This window comes from Silene latifolia, chromosome Y (genome assembly GCF_048544455.1).
Source record: "Silene latifolia isolate original U9 population chromosome Y, ASM4854445v1, whole genome shotgun sequence".
In the NCBI taxonomy this organism is placed as follows: Eukaryota; Viridiplantae; Streptophyta; class Magnoliopsida; order Caryophyllales; family Caryophyllaceae; genus Silene; species Silene latifolia.
This window is the reverse complement of record NC_133538.1, coordinates 303562822-303568821: the sequence shown is the minus strand read 5'-3', so window position 1 is coordinate 303568821 and position 6000 is coordinate 303562822.

The following is a 6000-nucleotide window of genomic DNA, read 5'->3' as shown; positions in this document are numbered from 1 at the left end:
CGTTCATATATTTATTTACTGCTATGGAGAGGATAAGCATAAATCAAGTTAATTTGTTTTATTTTGTAGAACAACCAGGTTAAGCTTTTTGGTACAAGGGCATGCTATGAAAAGTTGTCTTTTGATGGTAATCACCTCAAAGTTAAAGTCTTAAATGATGCTGGATCTTTCTCTTTGGATATTAGGTCTACCGCTATTCTTTTTGTAATTATAAACCCAAAGATTTGAAGCAAGTTGTAAAGTTGGTGCTAAATTTGTTGCTGACTTTTATTGACATGAAGTAAGTAATCAAGACTTCCAAAATCTGAGAAATAAAACCAGAGGTGCCAACAAAATCAAACAACGACAACATCAATTGACAGACACAGAAATATTGGGGCGGGTAATCAATGCTCGCAATGATGTCAAGTAATTTCTAAACTTCATGATCTATTTATTTGTGGCAACGGTCGATGAACCCTTAGAAGTTGTGCTAATTGTATTATTTTGCAGGTACTTGGATGAGATTCTTATGGCCACATAATGGATGAATGTCTGCCAAACATCAATGAAAAGTTTGCAAAATCGTCATTAGATAAGGGATACGGTGAGTATATAGACATTTTTTATTTATATTTATATTTAGAGTTGGAATATGATCAAATACTTGCAACAGTATTACAAATGTAGGTGATTGACATGTTTGGTGTGATGTGTACATACAATCGACCATATATTCTATACTTGCCTTCAATAGTGCAGGTAGGTATCTAAGTGATGCATTTTGATTTTATGTTTTCTTTTTTCATATTTACTTCATATTTGTGAATCTGAGGAAACTATATGCCATCTGAACTATATTCAAATTGAAAAAATAGTTTTACTAACTTATTTTCTTAAATTGTTAGTATGCTAAGCCACAATTAAATGTTATTGAGGAAAACTTTTTTGGTGCCCTCATCTTAAGATGCACTACAAGCCAAAAGATGGAGCAACTATTGAGAACGTAAATTTACTAATGTCCAAACTGTAATGGTATATGCATATACTAATTACCATATGCATATTCTGGTTATTTACCTATTTAAATCATTTTGCTTTTATCTAGGTTTTTTTCACAATTGGCAAAGATAATAACCATTGGTTAGCTTGTGTGTCTGACCTCAAGAAGGAGACGAACTATATTTTGGACTCTTTCTGGACATATAGGAAAAATGATAAGAAAGCTGTGGAGGAATATAATACTTATGTGAAGGATATTGTATGGTCGCCATTGTTTTTTTTATTTCACTTTAAAATTCACAATCTAAGATATTCATTCAGCTCTATTTTGCTGATTGTTTGTCGTTCACAGATAGTCAATGTTTTAAATCAGATACCCATCAACAATGGTTACAAGCGGCTCAAGGGCATGAGCTTGTTTTGTACTGAAAACAAGGATGTACCTCAGCAAGCAAACACGTTAGTTTTTTAATATTTCGTTTTGTTTTGCATAATGTTAACTATTTCAATATCATTTTCAACATCATACATTGTTTGAATAGTTTTAACTGCGGACTATATGTCATGAAGTTTATGGAAGGTACAATGATCAACACGGATTTATGGACGGAGAAGAAACGCTACAAAGTGAGTTTAATGGACTTAATAATTCATATATTTTTTTGGTATAGTTTGTATCACTTCTCGTTTCACTTGTTTGTTTTAGCTTTTTATCTCAAATTTCTGCCATTTTTGTATTGCAGGACTTGGTTGCTTATCGACGAGAAATTATGTTGAGACTAATAAAATGGGAAAAAAACACTGCTCAGGTACACCTTTCTCTAACCCTAGTATAAGCCTAGATACATACCTTATGCTTGTGACACCCCTGGATTTCTACGAAAAGAAAATGCAACTTTACAGCGGAAAAAGGGATGTTTTAAAAACTTTTATATTAAAAACCGCGGAGTCACTATTTAGACCAAAAGTTGAGTTTAAATAAAGCTTTATACGAAATACAACTTAGCAAAACGAGCGGGATCTTAATCCCTAAATAAAACTCAATGATAAAAACTGGGTTTCGAATCTAAACTACAACTAGGAAGGTCAATCGTTGTAACTACAATGCTCGCTAGCTCACACGTCTTCACTCTCAAGAAGTAACACTATCACCTGTCATTCATGTAAACATGAACGCCATAGTCAGGGGGGAGTAACTCAAGGTTCTCCCAGCCACATTATATCAAAATGAACATTACAAAGAACTCAAATAAACAAGGCATGTTAAGCAAGATGTAAATAACTTGACCAATTATAATCATGGGATCATATATGTCAAACATGATAAGAGAAAGTATAGTAGAATATCAAAGGAATATGTCCAAGGTATAATAAAACTAGTTGATACGTGCCTAATGTATAGTCTTTTTGGCCTATTTCAGCACGTATTTCTATGCATTTATCTACTATTTTTATAGTATTTTGCCCCGAATTGGCTACTTTGGTGTATTTTATCCTTTTTATAGGAATGATCGCGAAAGTGGTGGAACCATGCTCCTTTTCGTCCTTTTTGCATGCATTTAGAGGAGACGGGATTGTCCCAGAGTGAGATGTTGCACCTGGAAGCGTCGTTGCACGCATTACGAGGCACTTGGGTGAAGACGTGAGCTGAATTGAAGATCCAAGTGGTCTATCGAGCTGTTTGGTGGTCGATCGAGTGGTCCCTAAGCTCCCCAAGGCTCGATCGAGCTATTCCTTACTCGATCGAGTAAGATGCACATGATCCAGGCCTCGATCGAGTGACCTGTTGGTCGATCGAGGGCCTTCTGTTGAGACATTGGTCGATCGAGTGGTGTTGTCTACTCGATCGAGAGGATTTCGACTTCGTGGGCTTAATCAGTCCATGTTTTATTTCCGCATAAACACTTAGGGGTTTTGGCTATTTAACCTATGTTTTACTAGGTTATTAGGCATTCATTCTTACTATTCCTTGGACTATCTCTTTTACTATCTTTCACATTAGAATTACTGCTACTTTCCTACGTTACTTTTTCTCCTTCTACTGTTGCTTGCATTTTGGGTTTATTTCACTCGGACTCGGTTGTTCTTTACGCCGGAATCGCTTAGATTGTAATCTCCCTTCTTCTCTTAATAATAATTAACCTTTTGTTGCATTGTTTTCTTGTTATTGTTATCATTCTTTCTGCCCTAATTTATATTATTGCATTTTATTGTTATTTCGTTATGTCTTCTGCTGGAATCTTGTTTGCTGCTCTAAACCCTTCCATGTTGGGATTAGGGGATCTGCGGTAGAATAATGACGACGCAGTGAATGAATTAGACGAATTGACATAAGAGACTCTGTCACTATAGCAATATAACTGTAATTCTCGACCTAGTTGAGTGCACGCTTCTATGTCACCCATTAATCTGGCTACAATTAATCCTGGATCGAAAGATTGGACTAAATAGGCCTGCTATAAACAGTAGACTACCCTAATGAGGACGAAAGTTAAGTTAGTGGTATTTTAGGGTGGGAAGTGGACCGAAAGGACCTTCTAATATCCGTCTCGCATTAGTTCGTCCGAGTCATTTCTTTGCTAAGTTGTTGTACTACCGTAGTGAACCGAGTTCCCGACATGTCCCCCTCTTATTGATAGTTTTAACCCATTTTCCTCGCTTATCTCTGTCCTTCTCTTTATTTCTCTTCCTTCAACTCCGTAGTTAGAACCAAAAATTCAATCAACCCCAATTGTTACCATAGGATTAGAAATAGATAGCTTTGTAGTTGCATTACCTCCCGAGGATTCGATACTCACGCCTCTACTACATTTTTAGTTGAGACCGTTAGGTTTATTTTTGACAGTGCGCGACGAGGACGTGTCAAATTTTGGCGCCGTTCTTGGGAGGCAATTGTTTAATTTACTAGTTTATTTATTTTTAATTCTTCTTTTAGTTTAAGGAACATCGTTCCTTAGACTATTCTCATATCTTGTCTGTAGTTTCGTCTTATGCGCAAGTCGCAAGGTGGGCCACTACTACCTTTTGATCCCGAGATTGAGAGATCTCTGCGTAAAAAGGAGACTATTTCAAGAGCAACAGAGGAGGAAGAGCCTAGTTCTCGTGGTAACTTTTACGAGAACGAGCTTTTCGAAGACAATCCACCGTCTTCTCCAGGTTTCCAATTCATCACTTGAGTCTATCACTTTCCCGCAATTTCCCGAAATGGCTGAGGAAGCAACCATTGGTAGTCACTCCGAGCCCACGGTTGACAATCTCTATAAAGGGTTCGAATTACCAGGAGATGCTAGGAAGTTCGAACCGAAGCCTTCTTACATTAGCATGGTCGAGAAAAATCGGTTCGGGGAGTTGCGAAGGAAGATGCGACTTAGCATATGGAGACCTTCATTGATTCTGCTGCTCCATACCCCCTCCGGTGCGTGACGGTGATCGATCAAAGAAACTATGTTCATCTTCTCACTCCGCGATCTTTGCAAGGGAGTGGTACAGGGATTTGGACCGAGCTGCTCACGGCATAACGGATTGGAATACGCTAGCATTAGCGTTTTATAAGAAGTATTTCTGCGCCGAGAACCATCGCCATCGAGCTCGGATAACAAGTTTCAAACAAGGGCCCGACGAGAACTTCCACGAGGCATGTCTTCGTTTTAAGAAACTAGTGCGGACCATACCGCACCACGGTTTCGAAAAATGGAGTCTGTGCAACCATTTTTACAATGGTTTATATGATGATCGAGAGGGCTATACTAGATGCGGCACCAACGGTCGATTTTCGACAACTTGGGCCGCGAAGGGATGGAAAATCATAGATGATTTAGCCACTCACGGTGAATACGGAATTCAAGGGGAAACCAAAGGAGAGCCGTTGAATCTTCTTCGATGTGGCCGCATTAGAAGCCCTTCTTGCTAGGTTCGACAAGTATGAACTAGGGGAGCTCTCAAGCCGGGGATGTATCGGGTTAATGCCATGACAGACGGTCCTTTCGTGCATGCGAGTGCGGGGGTAGATGGACATGTCGCTGATTATTGTCCTAGTCCTTATGAGCAATGTCTTGCCTTTCAACACTACAGGGAAACAACACTCATTACGAGCCGAATATCCACCCCATTTGAGGTGGAGTAACCGAACAACGTACTCAATCCCACCGCCCCTCCAAATCGCCGCAACAACCATACATCCCTCCACATCAGAAGCAACAAGGCTATCAGAAGCCTCCGTCCTTTAACCCTCCTAACCACGGTTCATCTTCAAGTGGGGTGAGTGAAATGGGCGAGTTAAAGTCTATGATGCAAGCCATTACGAAGCAGCTTCATGCGAGTGATCAACAAAGAAGCACAAGTGATCAACAGCGAGACGCGTCCATAAAGGCACTTGAGACTCAAGTTGCCCAACTCGCCGCGAATCAATCCTCGAGGAAGCCGGGTCATTTACCGACTCAAAATGAGAAGAACCCAAACGAGACGGTACATTTGATAGAGTTGAGAAGCGGTCTTTCTTATGAAGGACCAGAAATGAAGAAATCAGACCTGGAAATAGCTGTAACTGATGATGAACAGTGTTCTGTTAAGAAAAAGGGGCTCACGACGAAGCAGTTACTCGATCGACTGAAATCAGGTGTTCGATCGAGTGGAAATGGTGAAGAATCTGGTCGATCGAGTAGTCTTTCTGCTCGATCGAGTGAACTGGAAGCTGAAGATGGTCGATCGAGTGGGAATGTTGCTCGATCGACTGAAGTTGCTGAAGAAGGTGCTCGATCGAGTGAACACATTGCTCGATCGAGTGATATTGATGATGGGAAGCTTATTCGAGAGCCTGCTAGTGCTCGTTTAAGCGAGGAATTACCAGAAAGGCCTCGTTCGAGAGGTAAGAAGCGTCCAAAGGATACTTGAACTTGCTCCGAAGACACTTTGGAAGCGAGAAATAAGGGACTCGAGATTCCACCATTTTCCCTTCCCGAGGCGGCTGCAGAATACCAAGATTAATCAACAGTTTGGCAAATTTGTTGAGCTTTTGAAGAG